Below are 24,218 nucleotides of genomic sequence, written 5' to 3' on the forward strand. Positions count from 1 at the left end.
CTTCCTTCCTTCCTTCCTATTTCTCATTCATCCTTCCTTCCCTCCCTATCTATCTCTGCCCTTTTATTGTGGAATAATATGGTCAAATACTTGGTCCAGGTAAATCTATGGGCTTATCTAGATCAGAAAAGCGTTCTTAAATGAGTAAGGTAAATGAGAAGTATTCAACAGTTTTATCAGATACCCTCAAGCCATAAGAGTTTACCAAGGGATGTAATAGCTGAAGATCCAATGCAAATAGTCAGGTCTATATTTAACTTTGCATTATATACACGCTTACATATATATATATATATATTTGCTGTTGTTGTTGGAACATACATAACATACAGCTGACGTCAGCCTGACATTAAGCTTGACAAGCATATGACAGACATGCACAGTCCCACAAGGAATTATGTGTGTATAGGACATTATTTAAATGAACGTCTGGCAGAAATCAATCTCTTTTTCTACTTGCCCCTTTTTTTGGCTCTCCTGTTCTACTCTGTTCCTGATGCTGCTTGTCTTCTCCTTGGGATCCACCATGCTGCTTCCCTGGGATCTGAATGCGTATATATGAACACTGGTAACTAGCTGACTAGCTAGCCTTTCCCCCTTTACCTATTTTGCTGCCATGGTTTTTATGTATCTAAATAAACCCTCAATATAATAAAACTCCTAACAAAAACTCCCCAGAAATCTTTAATTTTTCAGTTAGTATAATTAAAAAAAAATTTTTTTTTAAATTTTAATGAGAAAGATACAGTGAGAGACTACTCATCTTGTTTTATAGTGGTTCTGGGGCTTGAACCTGGGACCTCAGAGCCTCAGATATGAAAGCCTTTTGCACAGCCATTATGCTATTTCCCTAGCCCATACATATATATTTTTATTTAGCTTAGCATAGAGCATTATTGTCATTTCAATCTGAGCCTTACATGAGTGGTAAGACCTCTATTGCCATGGTCGTGTGAGTCAATTAGTGACAATAACACAAGGAGACCTATCTAAATAATCTATAGTCTGCAAATCGAAATCAACAATATTGCTCACTAATCTTTTTTTTCAATTTTTAAAAAATTTTCTTTATTCCCTTTTGTTGCCCTTGTTGTTTTTTATTGTTGTAGTTATTGTTGTTGTTATTGATGTTGTTGGATAAGACAGAGAGAAATCAAGAGAGGAGGGGAAGAGAAAGATAGACACCTGCAGACCTGCTTCATCACTTGTGAAGCGACTCCCCTGCAGGTGGGGAGCCGGGGGCTCAAACCAGGATCCTTAAGCAGGTCCTTGTGCTTTGCACCACCTGTACTTAACCGGCTGTGCTACCGCCCGACTCCCGCTCACTAATCTCAAACAGTCAAAGTGAAGAAACAAAGTTCTTGAATTTCTTAGAGCCAAAAGAGGAAATCCCTTCCCTGGTAAAAACATGTCCAGGTCTGCAACTCTCCGTTATCATAAGAGAGAAAGGAAGCTAAATTTTGCGTTATGTTCAGGTTCAATATGAGTGACGACAAGGCCCAGAGAGTAAGTGAACAACAACAAAAAAAAGGCTAATCAGCAGAAGAAATTTTCTCTAGAGGAGAAAGATAATGTGTTATTAAAAACAAAAACAAAAAAACCGCTTTGCCCTGGAGTGAGTTAGAATGGGAGATGCTGGTAAGATTAAGCGATTACAATAAACCCAACATTTTGTTTTTGTTTTCACCCACTGTTTGGAATTCTGACTGTTCACTGGCATTCTCTGACTGGATAGACATGGTATGATCAAGTTTGTCTTATCCACATCATAGAAATTTACAAAAACAAAAACAAACAAACAAAACCCCAAAACCACAAAAACCCCAAAACAAACAGACAAAAAAGCCCTGAAAACAAAATGGAGGATGACACAGGATACCTTAGAGACAGCTAGAGTGTCCTGTTGTGCTTTCTTCTTTTAAGATCAGTGAATAATGCTCAACAGCACAGAAATGAAAAGGGAAACATAAAATGTTTGACCAGTGGAGCAAGAGATCTGTAGTGGTGAAATAAAACACAACTATTTGGATTGGTTTTTTTTTTTTTTTTTGCTAATAGAAATCAGATTTAGAAAGGATCTCAACTGTGGTTGTGTTGGCTTACTTTTCGCCTAAACAAAGCGCATTTGCTGGTAGAGTGTCTTTTTCCTCAAATAGGACACACCCTCCTGATTTTGAGAAATCTGATTGTTATCTCTTAGGACTAAATCCAGTTTAGGGTGTTTAATTATGCGGCATTCATACCAAAGACCTCAAGGGAAATTTAACATGAAGGAGAAAGGTAATCGTTGAAAGAATTATGGATTAAGGGTCTGCTTCTCTGTTGGAACCTCAGTGAAAAGTCTAGGTAAAAACCAACTCAGGAAGGCAGACAACAAGAAAAAAAATGTTTATAGAGAATAAGGAGCTAAGCATAGATACAGGAACTCATTAAAACTGCAGCCAAGGAGCAATTCATAACCAGTGTCTGATAATAAGATCCAAAGGTCAGTTGATAACAACTGTATCGCAACACACATGTATGGAAAGAATCTAGCTGGCTCTCCCGCACTTGTCTTAGCTGTTTTTATTTCACACAAGTATTTTTTTTTAAACGGCAGCATACACACACACACACACACACACACACACACACGCACGCACGCACGCACGCACACACACACACACACACACAATGTAGGAGTAAATTGGATTTATCAGAAGCATTTACTTGAATTAATTATGTTATAAAAACATTGCAGATCGATAATTTACTAAGCAATGTCACCGGATTGCTGGATTACTTTATTTTTATTAGGATGATCAAAAGAGATAAATGCAAAGCACAGTCACAAAAAACAAAGCAGAGAGAAGGGAGGCAGCAGTCATTCTTTGCTTAATTACTGGAATTTGTCATCCTTTCCTTGAAAAGGGGCTCATCTGTTTTTCTAAAGATTGTTTTCTTTGCTTCGGAAGAAGCAAGGAATGTAGTATGAATATGCCTTTCATTAGTCAATTTGATGAATTTAATTTTGACTCACCATGTTAATTAGAACGTGGGCATGTCATGTCTTTTTATAAACCTTTAAGATCTTTTAGTCCTCAAGTGCTAGATTCCATGGCTAATCAGTGTGAAATTTAGTATCATGAACCTGAGGTTGATTTCAAGTATTGATTATAGCTTCTTTCTCTATTTGAGAAAGATAGGAGAGAGGAAGAACCAGACATCACTCTGGTAAATGTGCTGTCTGGGATTGAACTCAGGACCTCACGCTTGAGAGTCCAATGCTTTATCCACTGCACCATCTCCCAGACCATGCTTTATTACATCTCAGGAGTAAATTCTGAAGAAAGCAAATTTAAGAAGCCACAGAAAGGAAGTGTGCCTTAAAGAGAAAAATACTAAAGAAAAGGCTAAAAAAGGGAGAACCTTATTATATCTTGGTTTTAAAAAAACGTTGTCCGTTGCCAAATAAAAGAATGTTGCCAACATGGGAGAAGACAGGCACCCCCACCCCCCCACATAACCACATCTAATAATTTCCATGAAATTGCCATTTTAGAACGGTGGCAAAAAGACAAACTTTAGGAGTTCCTAATCCCTAAATTCTGAGCTCCTTTTCTTAAGAAACACCTCAAATACACTTAAAAGCGAACCCAATTAATGTAATTACAGCAGGCTTAAAAAATAACACACGCACTGGATCTGATTCTGTAAAACACAGCTGTTCTGTTATTTATATTTTGCTAATTTTTTAAATTCGAAACGTGGCCTGATATATAAAGCAACTTTATAATAGAGTTTGTCTTCTGCACCATTAAACTGAAGGGAAAAAAAAATCTCTCTGCGACCAATTAGCCTGGGAATCTTAGACTCAAGCCTCTGACTGTTGCTGCGGTTTTAAACAAGAAAAGCAGCACATCCAGGTATTTAATGGAACAGAACAAGGCACAGGCATCAACTTGTATCCCCTGGCAGTTGACATGCTAATTTCTTCGCCGCCTCTAGCTAGCTCACTCCACCCCGCTACACCAACCCCCTTCACCCCCAAGACACGAGGTACTTTCTGGTCCTTGGAACGTGCCCTGCGGGGAGCTCGAAACTTCACAGCCTGAAGAGCGAGGGAAGAGCTTGCGGTGACTGCAGGGTAAGTGCGGACTGTCTCTGCAGGCACCAGGAAACGGGGAAGTGGCTTAGGCGCGAGCTGGGGGGTCCAAGGGGACCCCCTCCACCCGCCCCTCCTCCTCCTGAGACTAGGTTTGGTGGTGGTTGGGTAGGGTGATCGGCCGCCTGAAGCGCGGGGGGCCAGCAGCCCCCATCTGGGCTTGGGCAGGGACGGGCGGACGGGGGGCGGAGCGCTATGCGGGGCGGCGGGAAAGGGGCGGGGAGGACACTTGAGTCTTAGGCAGCGGAGAGACCGTGGTAGAACCTGCTGGCTAGGTGAGAAGCTCGCCCATGGCGGAGGAGCGGAGCCAGCACCGCAGCTGCAAGGGAGCGAGGAGTCTGGCGGCCGCAACCTCCAGCTGGAGCCGAGACGGCGCAGCTTGCGGACACACGCGCGGCCAAGGCCACCCTGCGCGCAGGTGGGCTCCCCCAAGCACCGCGCACGGACCCTTCCCGGGCTGCGGCGGACCAGATCCCCTCCCTTCCGGGACGCTGAGCTCGGAGGCGAGGCGCGGGCAGGTCCGGATGCTGGAGGGAGGGAGGCAAGGTGCATGGCCCCTGGCTGTGTGCACGCCGGCTGGCTTGCCTTGTACTAGGTGGGGAAGAGGTGCGCCAGGGTGAGTGGAGGGACGCCTTCCCAAGGCACCCGCTCTCCGATCCGGCTCTCCCCACTCCCCGGTAGCTTCTGCTGAGCTGAGCTCCGCAGCGGATTTGGAAGCTTCTGCCACCCATTTCCCTGCCCGCAATCTCAGTGGCCCTCCCATCCCCTTTTGCAGTCCATACCCAGCACCGTCAGGGCGCCCCATGCTCTGCTCCCGCTGGTCTGTAGGGACCCGGGAAGAGGGAGCGGTGGCAGGGCCAGCTGGGGCAAGTTCAGGGATGGGGCGTGGGTGGGGGGAGGGGGCTAGAGTTGCTGGAGGATTGTCTCGGGGGCAAGTGTCTGAGCATGGGAGCGTCCTAGCGATTTTGGGGGCCAGTGTGCGGTAAAAGTGGGGTGGGGTAGGGTGCAGGAACGCGGGATGGGGTGGCTGAACTTAATTTCCCAAGACCGAGTGTGCACGTGCACACTTGGAGCCGCAGGGCACGTGGGAGCACGATCGATCGTTCACTGGCGGGTCCCCTAAGGATCCTCTTGGATGGCCGGGTGAGTGTGCTGGGTTGGGGAGGAGGAAGGCAGGTTCTGCGAGTGTTTCTACATCCGCGTTACGGAGGAGGAGAGCGGCTCAAGCAGATTTGCTTTTTGGGGGGATTCGCAGCAATTCCTTAAACCTCACCAGGCCTTTTTGGGGGTGGGGGCCGCGGAGGCTGTTAAAATAAATTGAGGCTAAATGGGGGCGCGTCTCCGATAAGGCTAAATTAAGGCCCCTGGTTGGGGTCGACAGGCGTGCTTTGGAGGTGCCTTATGGTGTCATCTCACCTTTCTGGGGTGGGGGTGGTGGCTAAGGTGCTGGAGCTGGGGAGCTTGTCCTAGGTCGACTGTGGAACTTGAAGGAGGTCAGTGGTTGGTGCAGGCTGTTATTCTCAGTTAACTGTAGAATCTGTGTCTGTCTTTTCTCTCTGTCTCTCTTCCTTTCTTTTCTCTCCCCCCCCCTCACACACACACACACACACACACACACACACACACACTCTCTCTCTCTCTCTCTCTCTTATGGTCCCCCACCCATTCCGCTCACTTGGGTGAGTTCTGCCATCATTTTTTCTCTCTCTCTCTCTCTCTCTCTCTCTCTTTTACACACACACACACACACACACACACACACACACACACACACACACACACACACACACACACACACCGTAGTATGGTCCCCCACCTATTCTGCTCACTTGGGTGAGTTCTGCCATTTTCTCTCTTACACACACACACAGACACACCTATCTCACTTAATGGCTGTTTTAACTCATGGATAGTTGTCCATGGATTTTGTTGTTGTTTGTTTATTGATTACTTGCTCTGGGTTTCTAGTCATCATGACTTTTCTTTTTTAAGGGTAAAAAAAAAAATCGGTGGAGTGTAACTAAGACCTTTTACACATTTCACATTCAGATCAGAGATGGGGCCTTGTGGAAAAAAAAAAAAAAAGATTGCGGGGAAGTTTAATTCATGATAAAATTAATAGGACTTGAAATGGTTGTTCCACAACCACAGCAGCAACGTAATCTTTTTCTAGGTCTCTCCTCTGTCCTGTCTGTGTCAGAATTACTATTTGCACAGGGAATAGGGTGGTCAACTTGCCGTTTGATTTTTTTTTTTTTTTTAAGGACGGGTCTTAAAATAGCTGTAAGTTGGCATGTGAATGGTTTCTGTGACTCCCATCTCCTTTGATAAACTGGTAAGTGGAGGTGACCTGAGAGTGACGGTTTGTGAGGGACTTAGAGAAATTTTCCACAGAGAAAGGACACTTACATTTTGGAGCAGCTATTTTATCCCATTCCTCCCCCCAGCCCATCACTTGCATAGGCAAGAGGCTTCCTGGGTGGCTAGTGCATGGTTTATTGCTCTTTCATGTCTACAGGTGGCAGTGTGGAAGCCAAAAAAGGAACCACCAGAAATGATTTCTGAACTAGAATGAAGATACCTAGCAAGCTTAGGAGTCTGAAGAAAAAAACAAAAACAAACCGAAAACACAGGTATGTAAAAAATTAATCTTCCTTTCACCTAGTGTTGCTGACTGCATTCTGTTAATAGTAACTTGACATTTATATAGACTTTTCATTAAGTGAGAGGGGCCTCCAACCCCACCTTACCCCTAAACCTCTCCTGCCTGACTCCCCACTTTTTTTTTAATTCCCAAGTAGTCAGTGGGAGGTAGAGAGGAAGAGAGACAAAGAAGGCAAGCCACCCCAGACAGCAATGAGCCTCTTCTCTGTTGTCGTTGTGCTCTGGTGTGGTGGCCTTGATCTCAAACCCAGGCCCGTCAAGCGGGTTGGGGAGCACTATGCTGGATTTTGAGGTGTACTCCAAAGAGAAAGCAAGTGTGTGCTAATTTAGACAGTGCATTTGACTAAAAGTAAAGGAGACACTATGTCATCTTACTTTTTACTGTTCCAGAGGAGAAACACGGCTTTTGCACTGTGACCATGACTTTGCATTTGTTGCTTGATTCTTGCTTTACTGAATCTCTGTGTAGCTGCCTAATTGTTCTGAGCGATTTCATTTGGTACACTGCTGATGAAAGTTAACCTTGCTGAATAAGAAAAAAAAAAAAACATTTTTTTTCTTTATAAAAGCTGCTTCTTACTCGATTTGACAACTATGAGATCAAAATATCAATGAATGTATTATATTTTTTTAACTGACCCTATTGTTTTTAACGATTTCCTCATTTTTTCCCCTTCTCCTGCCTTGATGTTTTTCCAAGCCAACTTGTATTGCCATAAGTCACCTGCTTGACCGAATTAACAACAGCTTTAATATGGGATCAAAAATGGCCAATTCCCAAAAGATGCCTTTGGTTATTATTGAAGAATCAAGATTTGTATATTCATACTTTTAGCAGCTTGGGAGCATACTGACAAATAATAAAACCAGCTTCCAGGGCAGGAGTGGGGTACTCAGGTCAGCTTCGTAGGTATTAATTTTCTCTCCTGAAAATGGTTCTCTCATGGGGATGTTAAAAGGATTATATAAGAGTCAGGTCTCAAAATGGGTTTTAAAGATGAGCCTTCTCTTTGCTCTGGAGTTGTATGCATTCATCACAGTGGTGGACTGTGGTGACACATTGTGCTTTTTTTTTTTTTTTTTTTTTGACATTTTGCCTTTCTGAGGACAGGGTTTTTAAAAAATTTATTTTTATTTTTTTTATCTGAGCACTGCTCAGGTCTGGCTTATGGTGATGCAGGGGGATTGAAACTGGGACTTTGGAGTGTCAGGCATGAGCGTCTCTTTGCATAACTATTATGCTATCTATTCCCACCCTACAGATTTGCTTAGCCCCTGTCAGTGAGAGTGTAAAAGAAATTCAAATTCAGATGTGATTGTTGAAGCTTAAAATGATCAAATCACTGGGATTGATAGATAGCTTAATGGTTCTGCAAAGAGACTCTTCATGCCTGAGGCTCCGAAGTCTCAAGTTCAATCCCCCACACCACGATAAGCCAGAACTGATCAGTGCTTTGTTTAAAAGAAAAGAAAAAATAATAAAATGATCAAAGTGGACACTCAACAGAAAGCAAAATGAGAGCTCTGATTCAGGAAGTATAAAGACTGAAGAGATTTTCACTGTAAAGATCTCATGGATAAAGGAAAGCAACCTCATGTTCAGGGACACCTATGTTTGCACAGTGTGGGCCTTAAAGTTATTTATTTATGCCTCCAGGGTTATTGCTGGGGCTCGATGCCTGCACTACACTACATTACGAGTCCACTGTTCCTGGAGGCTTTTTTTTTTTTTTTTCATTTTATTGGATAGGACAGAGAAATTGAGAGGGGAGGGGAAGAGAGAAAGGGAGAGAGAAAGACAGACACCTTCAGACCTGCTTCACTGCTTTTGAAATGACACCCCAGCAGGAGGGGAGCCAAGGGGCTCTAACCAGGATCTTTGCATGGGTCCTTGCGCTTAGTACTATGTGCGCTTAACCCAGTGCACCACCACCCGACCCCTGGGTCTTCGATTTATTATCTAACTTGGGAAACTAGAAAATAATGTATTTATTTTACCCTCACATTTCTTTTTTTTTTAATTTTTATTTATAAAAAGGAAACACTGACAAAACCATAGGATAAGAGGGGTATAACTCCACACAATTCCCACCACCAGAATTCCGTATCCCCTCCCCTCCCCTGATAGCTTTCCTATTCTTTAACCTTCTGGGAGTATGGACCCAGGGTCATTACGGGGTGCAGAAGGTGGAAGGTCTGGCTTCTGTAATTGCTTCCTGCTGAACATGGGCTTTGGCAGGTCGATCCATACTCCCAGCCTTTGTCTCGCTTTTGTAATGGAGCAGAGGTTCTGGGGAAGCGGGGCTCCAGGACACACTGGTGGGGTCGTCTGTCCGGGGAAGTCCAGTTGCCATCATGTTAACATCTGGAACCTGCTGGCTAAAAAAAGAGTTAACATATAAAGGCAAACAAATTGTGAACCTTAAAGGCTTAGGGATTCACTTTTCTAAATCAGAAAGGAAAAGTGCAAGGTGAAGATTTAACTGTTTTTTTTTTTAACCATAGCCTTCTCATTACAGGGACAGTAATTTATTTTTGAGCCATCACAAGATGTACAATATGAAACCCTGTACAATAAAGCTTACAAAATGCACCACAATGCTTAGTGATTCCTTACATGTGTGTATACCTGTTGACTACTTTCCAGGTTGGTCAAGAAGCAGAAGATCCCCTTTTGCCTCTTTGGGTCAGTCTTCATCTCAGTTCCAACCTGCAGGTAAATGGTCACATTATACTATCTTAAATGCCATCTATTAGTTGTGTTCTTCCGTATCATGTGACAGGAACTATTGTATGTATTTTTTTCCATAACACCATGTCTGATGTTCATCCATGTTGTGTTCATTAATAGTTCTAATCTTCTGTTGAGTCAGTAAAATGCCTTTCCAATTCAGATACCTTCCAGATACACCACAAATATGAATACAGCTAGGGCTGAGTGGCGGCTCACCAAACATGAGAGACAGGGAGGGAGGGAGGGAAGGAGGGAGAGAGAGAGAGAGGGAGGGAGGGAGGGAGGGAAAGAGGGAGAGAGAGAGAGGGAGGGAGGGAGGGAATAAGGAGAAGCTTCAGGAGTATGGTGGGGCAGTGCTGGAGGTATCTCTGCTCTTTCATAAACTCTGGCTTATGGTGGTGCTAGGGATTGAACCTGGGACCTCATAGCCTTAGGCTCTGCATAACCAGTCTTTTGCAGAACCATTATTGTATCTTGCCAGCCCTTCTTTCTCTCTCTACCTCTCTTCCTCTTTCACCCTGGCCCTTGGGAACAGTGGAGTTGTGCAAGCCATAAATGTGGCAATAAATTGAAGAACATTCCAACTAAAACAGCAATGGACATTCTTGCTAATGGTTTTTGGTACACATGCCCACCACTCATTTTCCATATTTTTAGCTTTAGTAGATAGAACCATACAGCTATCCCAAGTGCTTGTACTAATTTAAATTCCACAAGTAGTCTGTAAGAGTTCCCATCAGGAGCTTTTGTTTTTGTTTTGTCTTTTTAATATTAGCTATTTTGGTGGCTGTCACAGTGGGATTCCCTTGTGCATTTTTAGAATTAAAAAAGTTTAATTTTGAAACACAACATTGACCATCTTAACCAATTTTAAATATACATTTACTAGTTGTTAAGCACATTCACGCTTTTGGATAATTATTGCCACCTTCAGTTTCTAGAACTCTTTTTACCAAGGAAGGTTGAAGCTGTACCCATTAAACAATAGATCCCATTGTCCGTTGCCCTGCTTCTGGCAACCATCATTCTACTTGTCCCTGTATTAGACCATCTAAGTATCACATATATAAATGGAATCACATAGTATTTGTCTTTTTGTGACTAGCTTATTTCACTTAGTGTAAGGTTCATCCACACTATAGAATGTATCAAGATTTTCTTCCGGGGCCAGGTGGTGGCGCACCTAGTTGAGCGCACATGCTACAGTGCACAAGGACCCGAGTTCGAGCCCCGGGTCCCCACCTGCAGAGGGAAGGCTTTGCAAGTAGTTTACCAGGTCTGCAGGTGTCTCACTGTCTCTCTCCCTCTCTAGCTTCCCTCCTCCTCTCAATTTCTGGCTGTCTCTATCCAATAAAAAAAAGATTAAAAAAAAGATTTTCTTCCTTTCTAAGTTGGAGTAAAAAATATTCTGTTGTATGTACATAGCATATATTGATTACCCATTTCTCGATGGTTACTTGGATAACTACTACCATTTGGCTTTTGTAAATAATGCTGCGTGAACGTCAACATATAGATATTTCTCTCAGGTTCTACATTCAGTGATTTGGGTATATTAACTGGAAATAGAATTACTGGATCATATGGTCATTCTTTGTATTTATTTATTTTTAGAAACTATTGTGTTGTTTTCCATACTGATTACACCACTTTAGATTACCACTAGTCTGCAAGATTTTCATTTGCTTCACATTCTTGTCCACATTGTTATTTATTTATTTTTTTAAATGGTAGCCATCCTAATGGGTCTAAGGTGGCCTATTATGTTCCCCGGTGAATAATCATTCTAAATGCCATTTTATATAGTTTTGGGCATTTGGATAACTTTTTTGTAGTTCCTTTCCTTTCTTTTCTTCCCATTTTAATTTGTTTTCTTTTTTAGAGATTTTTAAAATTATCTTTATTAATTGGATAGAGCCAGCCAGAAGTCGAGAGGGAGGGGGGAGAGAGAGAGGGAGAGAAGCACTTGCAGCCCTGCTTCACCACTTATAAAGCTTTCCCCCTGCAGTTCGGGACCAGGGGCTTGAATCTGGGTCCTTGCACACTGTAATATGTGCACTCAAGCAGGCCTCTGTTGTTTTCAACCACCACCCAGCCTCTGTTGTTTTCTTAATTATTATCATTCTTTTTTTTAATTTAAATTTTATACCACCTTGAACAATGCCCAATCTTGTAAGTTATTATTTTTAACTGCTACGAGGGTTATTGTTGGGGCTCAATGGATTATAAATTCACCACTCCCAGTGTCCTTTAATTGTCTGTTTTTATTTGCTAGAGAGAAATCGAGGGGAAGGGGAAATAAAGAGGGAGAAAGAGATACTTGCAGAACTGCTTCACCACTTGTGAAGTCCCCTCCACCCCCATAGGTGGGGAGAAGGAACTTACAAGGCATGGTGCTGTGTGTGCTCAACTAAGTATGCCAACTCTGCAGCTCTGTTTTCTTATTTCTTTATAAGAATTGTTCATATTTTGCACATAAATTTTTGGTCAGATATTTGTATTAGAGAGATTTTCTCCCAGAATGTGCCTTTGAGAGTTCTAAGTAAAGTCTAGGTAACAGATATTTCTTTGACTATATTGCTTTTTTTTTTTTTGGTCTTTGTTTATGAAATCTTTGCCTACTTTGATTTAAAATGCAACTTGTTCGTTACTGAAAACCAATCCATCCATTTGGATGCAAGGAATGAGCTACAGGTGTATTTCGGATCAATGCTCTAAGAATTCGAGTCGTTCATCTTCTTGTGCTACGGAAGGTACAAGAGGAAGCATTTGGAAAAATAAAGTGCTTTTTTTCAATATTTTTAATAATCTACTTGCGAGTTGCTGTCTCTTGCCAACACATTATTCTGTATTCCTTAATTTGTTATCTATGTTTTCTGAATGATCCCCAAGGGTAAACAATACTTGTTCTTTCAGCCCCAAAGGAGTTTACTATTGTTCCGTGCTACTTCTCCCTCCCCTAAAATATCCATCCTTTTCAAGATTCGGCCATTAGTTAGCTTCTCCTCTTCTCCATTTACACCTCCCAGAATGTCTTATGTTATCCACATTCACTTTTTTTACTTAGTACAAAATTTAAAATTTCTTTATTTATTTTGGGTAGACAGAGAAATGGAGAGGGAAGGGGAAGACAGAGAGGGAAATACTTGCTGTATTGTTTCACTATTTGTGAAGCTTCCTTCCTGCAGGTGGGGACTGGGGACTTGAACAGTTGTCCTTGCTCACTGTAATGTATGTTTTTTTAAAAACTTTTTTTTTAGTTTTTATTTATTTATTTATTCCCTTTTGTTGCCCTTGCTGTTTTAATGTTGTAGTTATTATTGTTGTTACTGATGTCGTCGTTGTTGGATAGGGAGAGAGGAGGGGAAGACAGAGAGGAGGAGAGAAAGATACCTGCAGATCTGCTTCACTGCCTGTGAAGCGACTCCCCTACAGGTGGGGAGCCGGAGGCTCGAACCAGTATCCTTAGCCGGTCCATTAACGCTTTGCGCTACGTGCACCTAACCTGCTGGTACCGCCCGACTCCCAATAATGTGTGTGTTTTACCAGGTGTATCACTGTCTAGCCCTCATATCTACTTTTTAGTTTTACTTATTGTTTATTTTGATAGAGACAGAATTTTTTTTGCCTCCAGAGTTATTGCTGGGGCTTAGTGCCTGCACCATGAACCCACTGCTCCTGGAGGCCATTTTTCTCCCCCTTTTGTTGCTTTTGTTGTTGTAGCCTTATTGTGGTTATTATTGTTGTTTTTGATGTCGTTCATTGTTGGATAGGACAGAGAGAAATGGAGAGAGGAGGGGAAGACAGAGAGGGGGAGAGAAAGACACCTGCAGATCTGCTTCACCGCCTGTGAAACGACTCCGCCTGCAGGTGGGGAGCCAGGGGCTCTCACCGGGATCCTTACGTGGTCCTTGCGCTTTGTGCCACGTGTGCTTAACCTGCTGCCCTACCGCCTGACCCCTAGAGACAGAAATTGAGGGGGGAGATAGGGAGAGAGGGAGGGAGAGAGAGAGAGACACATCTGCAACACTGCTTTACTGCTTGTGAAGCTTCCTTGCTTCAGGTCCACATGGGTGGCTTGAACTGGAGTCCTTGTGCATGGTAATCTGCTCTCAACCCTGTGTGCCACTCCCAGCCACTCACTTTTGTGTCGACCTGTCTTTCCTTCTGCTTTTTGTTCTAAAGATTCCTCATTTTTCATTTCCTTTTCTATTCCCCCCCCACCACCACTGACTGACTCCTCAACATTATATCCAGATCTGTTGGTTTGGGTTGTTGGAAAAGTCATGACACATTTTTTTAATAACAGTATGACTTCTATGACAACTATATATATATATATATATATATATATATATATATATATAATAAAATGGAAACATTGACAAGACTAGGATAAGAGGGGTACATTTCCACACTGTGTCCATCCCCAGAGCTCCATATCCAATCCCCTCCCTTGATAGCTTCCCTATTCTTTACCCCTCTGGGAGTATGGACCCAGGATCATTGTGGGGTGCAGAAGGTGGAAGGAAGGTCATTGGTGTTGACAGGTTGATCCATACTCCCAGCCTGTCTCTCTCTTACCCTAGTAGGGCAGGGATCTGGGGAGGTACACTTCCAAGACTCATGGTGGGGCCCTCTGCCCAAGGAAGTCGGGTTGGCATCATGTTAGCATCTGGAACCTGGTGGCTGAAAAAGAGTTAAGGTATAATGCAGAACAAATTGTTGACTAATCATGAACCTAAAGGCATGAACACTGCAGATGAAGATATTTAACTGCTTCCTGGGTATCTTCTACTGATTGTCTCATAGGTACCTTCATGAAAATCACACGGGGCTGGGAGATATCTCAGTGATAGGGCATAGGACTTACACACCTGAGTTCCTTCTTTCAATTCCCAGCAATGAATATGCCAGAACTGACTGGTGCTCTGATCTCTTTCGCTAGTAACAAGTAACATTTAAGAACTCTCCTCCCATCTTACCATTTCTCTTCTGTCTGCTCTTCTACTTTGATTAATTTACTTGTCACTAGTCTGGGGGTCCTGAAGTAGAAATCTTGACACTGTCTCTTGTCCTCCCATACAACTTCAAGGTTGTTGATTCTTTTTCTCCTCTCTCTCTCTCTCTTTTTCTTTCTTTTTTTAAAAAACTTTATTTAATTTGAGGAGACAGAGAGAAACTGAGAGGGAAAGGGAATAGAGAAGGAGAAATAGACACCTGCAGTACTGCTTCAGCATTTCTGAAGCTTTCCCCCTGCAGTTGGGGACCAGGGATTTGAACCTAGGTCCTTGTGCATGGTAACACATGCACTTGACTAGGTGTGTCACTACCTGGCCCCCCTCTTTGTCCTTTCTCTGGAGCGCCTTTCATAGACATCCTTCGATATCTCCTCTTTATCTTCAATATCTCAGAATTATCTTTGAATATCTCCTCCCTATATTCACCTTGTGGCTCAGGTCCTCTTTAGAGTTAGAGGAATTGCATCCTAACTGATTACCCTGATTCTTAATTTTGCCTCTACTTCTCCCCTTGTTACTGATTTTCTTTTCCTAGAAAAGATTTAGCCATGCAAAGTCTGTTGACCTGTAGCCACCGTGCTCCCCGACCCCAGAGCCTACAAGTTGCTTTCAAAACCCTGGGCCTGATTTGCAGTATGACACCCTTAGCTTTTTTTTTCTTTCTTCCCTTTAGCCTGCTTTTCTTGCTCCATCGTCTGCCATTACATCCCCACACTCCATCTGTCCTTAACTATTTTCCGTTCCTAGGACACTAGTTGAGTTCTTTCCAGCATCTGTGCTTTTGCACATGCTGTTTCTTCTACTTTTGATATCCTTTCCTGTCTATTGGTGAATTGCAGTTTTTTTTCTTTCCTTCGAAAATCCACCCAAATGTGACAGTTTCTTTGAGCCTTTCTTTCCTCTACGTAGCTAGACATTCGTATTCATACTTTAACCATAGTTAGAAGAGATAACTACATAAGTGTAGGCTCTGTAACATAACTAATCTCAGTAACTACTGAGAGCACTACCAAAAATACTGAAGACATTTACTAAATGTTCGCTGGATGATGAATTCATGAAGAAATTCACTCCTTATTACATCACTTAGCTTTTGATGCTTAAACCTCATGATCTTGGTTTGGTTAGGGGCTTAAAACAACCAGTATTGAGTTAGCTCTGGGCTCTGTTGCTTGGCAGTGTGGGTAGGACTTGGCTCAACAGCTCTTTGGATCTGGAAAGGTCTTTGGACATGGTTGAGCTTGCTTATTTGTGCTCTCTCGGGGGTCTGGCCTTCTGCTCTTCTCTGTTCTGCCTGGTTTCTGTTCTGTAATCAGACCAGATCAGAGTTGGTGGCAGAGTTTTGAGAGAGCATGGAACCATGGGAAAGTCCTAGAGGGGCCTTGGTATGCAGCTGGCACAAGATGACTTCCTCTGAATTCTGTTAGCCAATAACACGCCACAAAGCCAGTTCTGATTCAGGAGATGGGGAAATAGATTCCATCTCTTGAAGGGAAGAGGGTAATCGTAGCCACTTTTTGCAAGCAGTTGCTGTACTTAGCTAGGATCAGGAATATGAGATTCAACCAGGTTCCATCCAGAGGTTTGACATAGGTGATTTTCACTGAGAAAGGACGATAGTTTTGACCTTACTCATGGTGTCTAATGGCATCAAAGATGAGTCTGACCAAGGTAGCACTACGGTTTGCACCCCTCCCTCTAATATTCTCTTATCTTTTCATCCAAAGCATATTTAAGATGGTTCCGGCTTCTTTCTGGTCTTGAGGAAATACCATTAGCTCTGTGGGGTGGGGCAATTCTTTAGTGCTAGCGAAATGGAAGAGAAACATTTCTTTTTCATTTTAATATTTTATTTATTTATTAATGACAGGGATAGGGGAGAGAGAGAGAGAGAGAGAAAGAAAGAATCAGACATCACTCTGGTACATGTGCTGCCGGGGATTGAACTCAGGACCTCATGCTTGAGAAGCCAACACTTTATCCACTGCGCCACTCCCAGAGGCTGGTTAGGGATACCCTGGGACATTGAAGTTCCCATGCAGCACCCATGAGTATTGATCATTTATTTGTCTCTCACGTCCACTATCAAAAAAAAAAAAAAAAAAACCCTGTTCAAGGGAGCATTGGTAAATGAACAGAGAGATTATTAACTGGGTTCCTCTGTGTTCTTCCTCACCGTGTGTGAGAATTGAAGATGCCCTCCTAGTGGACAGCAGTTGTGGTTCTCCCAGTCATAACGTTTGTGTGCCTTTCCAGCTGTTAATGAACTATACAGAGTGAAAGCATGAATATTTGGATTTCCGAGTTGCTGCCTATTAAGAGACACTTTTAAAGCCCTAGAGTACATTAAGAAATACTATAATAGAGTTAGGGGGCCAGGTGGGGGCACGTCTGGTAAAGCAAGCACACACATTACAGTGCACAAGGACTCAGGATCCAGCTCCTGGATGCCACCTGCAGGGGGAAAGCTTCACTAGTGGTGAAGCAGGGCTGCAGATGTCACTTTGCCTCCTCTTTACCTCTCTAGCTCTCCCTCCTTTATCAATTCCTCTCTGTCTTTTTTTAATTTTTATTTATTTATTCCCTTTTGTTGCCCTTGTTGTTTTATTGTTGTGGTTATTAATGTCACTGTTGTTGGATAGGACAGAGAGAAATGGAGAGAGGAAGGGTAGACACAGGGGGGGGGCGAGAAAGACACCTGCAGACCTACTTCACCGCTTGTGAAGTGACTCACCTGCTTGTGGGGAGCCAGGGGCTTGAACCGGGATCCTTGCACCCGTCCTTGCACTTTGCGCCATGTGCGCTTAGCCTTCTGTGCTACTGCCCGACTCCCTGCTTCCAGAGATCTTAACCATGGGTATGTTGGAGTTTTTCTAGATGTTTATGGAAGCAGTTTCAGTTGGTTTGAAATTCTCAGGTGAATTTCATATTGGACCCTTTCACTTCTCTTTTGTACTAAAATGCAGCATGACTGTCATTACAGAACCTCCCATTTGTTAGGAGAACTTGATCACGAGAATTCTAGTATGGTTAAGGACTAGGTGGGTGACAGCACAGCAGGTAGGGAACACATCTTACCCTGTGTGAGGACCTGGGTTCAAGCCTCGGCTCCCCATTTGCAGGGGGAAATTTTCACAAGTGGTTGACTTGTGCTGCAGATGTCTGTCTTTCTCCCTGCTTCTCTTCTTCTCTATTTCTATTTCTTTTAGTGCTTGTTTATTTCATTTGCTAGACAAGAGAAATTGAGGAGGAGGGGAAATAGGGAGGGAGAAAGAGAAACACCTACAGCACTGCTTCACCATATGTGAAGCTTTCCACCTGCAGGTAGGGACCAGGGGCTTGAACCCATGTCGGTGGTGCATGGGGATGCGTAAATGTGGCACCCTCTATTTCAATCTCCATCAGAAAAGAAAGGAGAAAATGGCTGCCAGTCATGGTATAATCAGGTAGGTACTAAATTCTAGCAATAACATGGTGGAAAAAAAAACTCTTATCATTAGTAGTCAATGCATGTAAAAAGGAGAGAATAGGTCCCTTCAGTTATTCAAATTGGAATCATTTCATTTTTAAGGAGCAATTGTGCTAACTTCTCAGAAGCTGTATCAGAGGCCAGGGCTGATAGCGTTAGCCTTGCCACAAGTTTTAGTTGTTGAACAGATCTCTTGTCTTCTCCTGAAAAAAAAAAAGAGTAATATATATATATATATATATATATATATATATATATTATATGATATGATATGAACGTAATTAAATCCTAATTCTTTGCATCTCAGCCTTTTGGGTCCGAATTGTATATCACTTGGAAATCACAGTTTCACTTGGATTTTGAGAAACTATGTTATCTATATTAGCTAAAAGTATGAAGATGAAGCAGGTTTTTTTCTTCCTTCCTTCCTTCCTTCCTTCCTTCCTTCCTTCCTTCCTTCCCTCCCTCCCTCCCTCCCTCCCTCCCTCCCTCCCTCCCTCCCTCCCTCCCTCCCTTCTTTCTTTCTTTCTTTCTTTCTTTCTTTCTTTCTTTCTTTCTTTCTTTCTGTGATTCTGATGCCAAAAGGGAAATTAAGAAGCTATGTCCCAGTGCCTGAAAAGCAAGTGATTTTTTTGGGGGGGTTCTTTTTCAAATAGATATAAATAAGCAGACAGACAGATAGAGAGATAGGTAAATAGATAGGTACTGATAAATACTGATAGTAAATAGGTAGGCAGACCACAGCACAGAGGCTTCCTGCATTTTGGTGTGCTGTGCACATGGCAAAGCAACCCACTATTCAAGTCAGCTATCTTGTCAGTCTGATTGATTTTTTTAAAAGAATTTTATTTTTTAACCAATATTTTATTTATTTAATATATTGTTGTATAGAGACAGAAATCAAGGAGGGAATGAGAGATAGAGAGGGATAGAGAAAGAGACACCTACAGCATTACCTCACCACTCATGAAGCTTTGCCCCTGTAGTTGGAGACGCAACCAGGTTTGCCAGTGCTCGTCCCTATTATTTATTTGATAGGACAGAGAAAGATTGAAAAGGGACAGGGGAGATAGAATGGGAAAGAGAGAGAGAGAGAGAGAGAGAGAGAGAGAGAGAGATCTACAGCACTGGTTTCTCCTGCAGGTGGTCAGTAGGGGTTTGAACCTGGGTCCTTGTACATGGTAATGTGTGTACCACAGCACAGACCTGCCCCCCCACCCCCTTTTTATATGTTCTGCATATGGAATCAAGTCTCCGGTTTTTACTTTTATTTGCTTTGGGGCCTTGGGCACATCATCAATCTCTCTTACTCAGTTTTCCTCAACTGTAAACTGCAGAGACAAATGTACTAGCCTTAACCAGTTTCGCAGGACTGTTGTGAACATCAACATAAAGGGTGCTGTGTGAAGACTCTTTATAAGCAGTAAAGAGCTATAAGAACATCAGTTACCATTAGGTCTGTAATGACTACAGCCCTTGTCAGTAGTAACCATCTGTTTGTTGTGGCTGCCACTGTCACAAGTCAAGAGTGAAAACTGCTCAAGGATATTTAAGTTATAGACACCTTGACTTTCTTGCTACTTCAATTCTTTGTGAAGGTTGATCTGATGTGCAAGGTGTAAACTGAGCCATTGAAATATAGCGCTGTAAGGGACAGTGGGTTTATTTTAGCAAATCCTCTTTTTATAGATGCCACTTAGGAACTCTGACTGCCTTAATGCAACAGCTTCTTCAAGGTTAACACACACACACACACACACACACACACACACACACACCTACTTCTCTGAGACTATTACCTGTTCTCTGTTTAAACCTTTGTGTATTTGCTTCTACAGTTTTGACCAAGAACCAACAATAAGATTTCTTTGCTTGTTTTTAAGCACTACGATTCTTCATTTTCCTTTTGCCAATGGCCCTGACACCTTCGATTTCTCTCCTCTTTCTGGTGGTGGTGCCTGTCCCCAGTCCAGCATAGAGAGTCCTCAGTCTCTTTCCATATGTATTCTTGATTCTGGTCCACTGATACCAATCAGAACTTACTCAGGCAGTTATCCTACATGTGTCCTATGTTACCTTTCCCTCCCTTACAGCTGATTCTACTCCTTGGTGTGTAGAAGTATCCAAACTTGTAGTTTTATGCAGTGCTAGGGAAGGAATCTAGGGCTTCAGGTATGTGAACCACCACTGGGCCACCTTCTCAGACCCAATTTTTGTTTTAATATTTATTTATTTTCCCTTTTGTTGCCTTTTTTTTTATTGTTGTGGTTATTGTTCTTGATGTCGTCGTTGTTGGATAAGACAGAGAGAAATGGAGAGAGGAGGAGAAGACAGAGAGAGGGAGAGAAAGACAGACACCTGCAGATTTGCTTCACCACCTGTGAAGGGACTCCCCTGCAGGTGGGGAGCCGGGGGCTCGAACCGGGATCCTTATGCCGGTCCTTGAGCTTGGCGCCACCTGCGCTTAACCCACTGTGCTACTGCCCGACTCCTTAAAAATTGTTTTTCTTTTCTAAGTTTTTTTAACCTAGGATTTATAAACTGCTGGCCCCTGACACTTTCACTAGCACATTTGAGGTTATGAAGTGTTCATTAGACTTTCCTAGATCAAACTCAAAGAACATTAGAAGTCAACTAAAATTTGTGTAGAATCTTTGGAACAAAATAATTCCTTTTTTTTTCTTTCCTTTGGGAGGCAGGGAGAGTGAAATACAACACAGCACTAAAGCCTCCTTCAATTCAGTGGGGCTGGACTTGAACCTGAGTTGCACAACTGGCAAAAATAACATGCTATCCAAGTAAGCTATTTCACTGGTCCTCAAATAAGTCTTTTGAACTAAAGAATCTTTTGTGCTCCTTGTTCTTTGATAGTTAATCTTTTTTTCCTTGAGTTTGTGTGTCAGAAACTACACTACCACTACATTGGAAGAAGCTTAAGTGCTGTGTCCTGCATCCATCTCTCTCTCTCATCTAAAATAAAAATCCTTTACAAACTCAGGTGCTCAGTCAACATTAGCAGTTTGCCTAGTTTTTTTATATTTATTTATTTTCCCTTTTGCTGCCCTTGTTTTTCATTGTTGTAGTTATTGTTATTGATGTCGTTGTTGGATAGGACAGAAATGGAGAGAGCAGGGGAAGACAGAGAGGGGGAGAGAAAGACACCTGCAGACTGCCTTTGAAGTGACTCCCCTGTAGGTGGGAAGCCGGGGGATCGAACCAGGATCCTTCCGCAGGTCCTTGGTGCAGTTAACCCGCTGCGCTACCACCGACTCCCTCCCTTGTTGTTTTTTATTGTTGTAGTTATTATTGTTGTTGTTATTGATGTCATCGTTGCTAGATAGGACAGAGAGAAATGGAGAGAGGAGGGGAAGACAGAGAGCGGGGCCTCAAACCGGGATCCTTATGCCAGTCCTTGTGCTTGGCGCCACGTGCGCTTAACCCACTAGGATACCGCCCGACTCTCAGTTTGCCTAGTTTTTAAGGCATACTGTAGCCCATGGATACAGATCTGTACCTATATTAGTAAATGTATTTTAATTAGAATAGGGTCCCTGACCGTGCCTGGCGATTTATTTGATTATCTGTAATTGATTTCTCAAGGTCAGAGTAAATAATGAAGGTTTGAGCTTTTCTGTCTTAGAAAGTTGACTGAAGAATCCTGATATTTTTCAAGAATTATTAGTGAGAGGAGGGAGGAAGGGATAGACAGATAGACAGAGACAGACAGACAGATAGAACAAGAACTAAAGTATCATTCTGGCATATGTGACACCAAAGATAAAACTGGGGGCGCCATGCTTGAAAAGTCCAGTGCTTTGTCCACTGTGTCACTTCCTTGGCTGCTGTTTGTTTGTTTATTTATTTATTTTCTATCATTCCCATCACCAAAGGTCTATGTTCCCATCTCCACCCCCATAGACAATCGCGGTAGTTCTCCCAACTCTTGATATTTTGTTTTTCACATCTGTATATTCAGTTGTCAATAATCTACATATGGGTTCAACCATTCTGTAGTTGTCCTTCACCTCCTTAGTTCACTGAGCATAATCTTCTCCAATTCCATCCACTTTGTCTCAAAGAATAAACTTGATTGTTTTTAGAAGAAAATAATGGGAAAAAAAAAACTTAAATAGGTCTTTTTTTTTTTTCCAAGTCATAAGCTTTGTGTCAGGGTCCTGACTGACTCCTATAAACTCACAGCTTTCAAAACATACATTTCAGCCTTTCAGCCAGTTCTTTTTCAAGTTCTTAAAATAATGCTTTCACTGGATGCTGAACTTTTGTGCAAACTTTCTGCCAGTAGTTCATCAATGAACTGTTTAAATTTTTTATGGTTTTGTGAATGTATACTTCTTCCCTCTTGCAGTCCAGTGACAATTTCCCCATGGAACTTTCCAACCTGGGCTCTTCCTCCTCTGGGCTGCCTCCACAGGGTAGGCTGTAGGCTTTTCACTGAAGAGCTCTGGTCCAGTTTAGTCATTGAGGCAAATGAGTCATTCCATTACTGAGTCATTGCAAACTTGCTGAGAGTAAGAAACCCCATCATATACCTACAGGGTTAAATCAAACTGAGACAACCTGCTGGTAGATGTACACTGTTGAAAATAATCCCCTGGAGTCAGGTGGTAGCACAGCGGGTTAAGCGCAGGTGGCGCAAAGTGTGAGGACCGGCATAAGGATCCCAGTTCGAGCCCCCGGCTCCCCACCTGCAGGGGAGTTGCTTCACAATCAGTGAAGCAGGTCTGCAGGTGTCTGTCTGTCTCTCCCCCTCTCTGTCTTCCCCTCTGCTCTCCATTTCTCTTTGTCCTATCCAACAACGACAGCAACAACAATAATAGCTACAACAATAAAAAAAGGGCAACAAAAAGGAATCAATAAATAGTTTTAAAAATCCCCTATTCTGACTACCCTCTTCCTCCCCCTACTCTAAATAGGCTTATAATAACCATTACAAAAAATTAATGCTTTTAAAAGAAAAATTGAATGCGTTAGTTTTTCTTAGATTTTATTTGTTTATTTATTTGGGTAGAGACAGAGAAATCAAGAGGGGACTAGGGAGATAGGAAGAGGGACTGACACCTGCAGCACTGCTCCAACACTTGTGAGGCTTTCCCCCTCAGGTCGGAGGTTGGGGGATCTTGAACCCGGTCCTTGTGCATTGCTGCATATGCACTCAACCAGGTGTGCTACCACCTGAGCCCTCATTAATTCTTGCTATTTTTATTTTGTTTTTTAACCAGAGCACTGCTCAGCGCTAGCTTATGGCGGGACAGGAGACTGAACCTGGGATTTTAGAACCTCAGAAATGTGAGTTTCTTTGCATAACCATTATGCTATCTACCCTTGCCCCAAAACTCAGTTCTTTAAGGATGTTCTGGTGATTTAATTTTAGCTTATACATTAGGTATTTTAGTAATCTTCACACTTTGCATTGCTCTATATGGTTGTTTATGCATATGAGGAACAAAATGATGCAAATACACTTATGCACATATATCCATATATATATTTATTTTTGCCTTTAGGGTTATTGCAGGGGCTCGGTGCCTGCACCATGAGTCCACTGCTCCTGGAGGCCATCCACCCCCTTGTTGCCCTTGTTGTTGCAGCCTTGTTGTGGTTATTATTGTTGTTGATGTCATTCGTTGTTGGATAGGACAGAGAGAAATGGAGAGAGGAGGGGAAGACAGAGAGGGGGAGAGAAAGACATCTGCAGACCTGCTTCACCACCCGTAAAGTGACTCCCTGGCAGGTGGGGAGCCGAGGGATTGAACTGGGATCCTACGCCGGTCCTTGCGCTTTGCGCCAGTGCGCTTAACCGCTGTGCTACCGCCCGACCCCCTATATCCATATTTTTTGACTGTTGGTACATGGATAAGTGAACGTGGTTCCCATGTAAGCATGATTATTAAGTTTAACAGATTGTAATTATACTTTTACAGGCCTTTTATATCTCTAGCCCCTTACCTTACTGATGAATTTTATTCAAGTAAGTGTTAATCTATCACTCACTTATGAGTCAACAAGGAGAGGAAACTATACAAAAGCATTATACCCCTTGTCTTTCCACCTCATTTATTTCTTGTTAAGATATGTGGACAGAAAGCACAGAAGCCTAACAGTATTCCATTGATTCAAAGAATTGCCTTAGTAAGCGCATTCTTACCTATGGAGTAGGAGAGTTTC

General features: G+C 42.6%; 1 long non-coding RNA gene across 2 annotated transcripts in view; it reads left to right on the forward strand.

The window, feature by feature from the left end:
• Positions 1-3,852: 3,852 nt before the first annotated feature.
• LOC132535718 (uncharacterized) overlaps positions 3,853-24,218 on the forward strand; it is a 79,438-nt gene continuing 59,072 nt past the window's right edge. Inside the window, exons 1-3 of one of the 2 annotated variants that reach the window (XR_009547430.1) lie at positions 3,853-4,126; positions 6,663-6,777; positions 9,456-9,524. This is a non-coding gene — a long non-coding RNA (uncharacterized LOC132535718). Of the gene's footprint in view, positions 4,127-4,387; positions 4,563-6,662; positions 6,778-9,455; positions 9,525-24,218 lie in introns of those variants that run through there. The other variant, XR_009547429.1, reaches the window with a different exon arrangement.

The sequence above is a fragment of the Erinaceus europaeus genome, chromosome X (genome assembly GCF_950295315.1).
Source record: "Erinaceus europaeus chromosome X, mEriEur2.1, whole genome shotgun sequence".
NCBI classification, from domain to species: Eukaryota; Metazoa; Chordata; class Mammalia; order Eulipotyphla; family Erinaceidae; genus Erinaceus; species Erinaceus europaeus.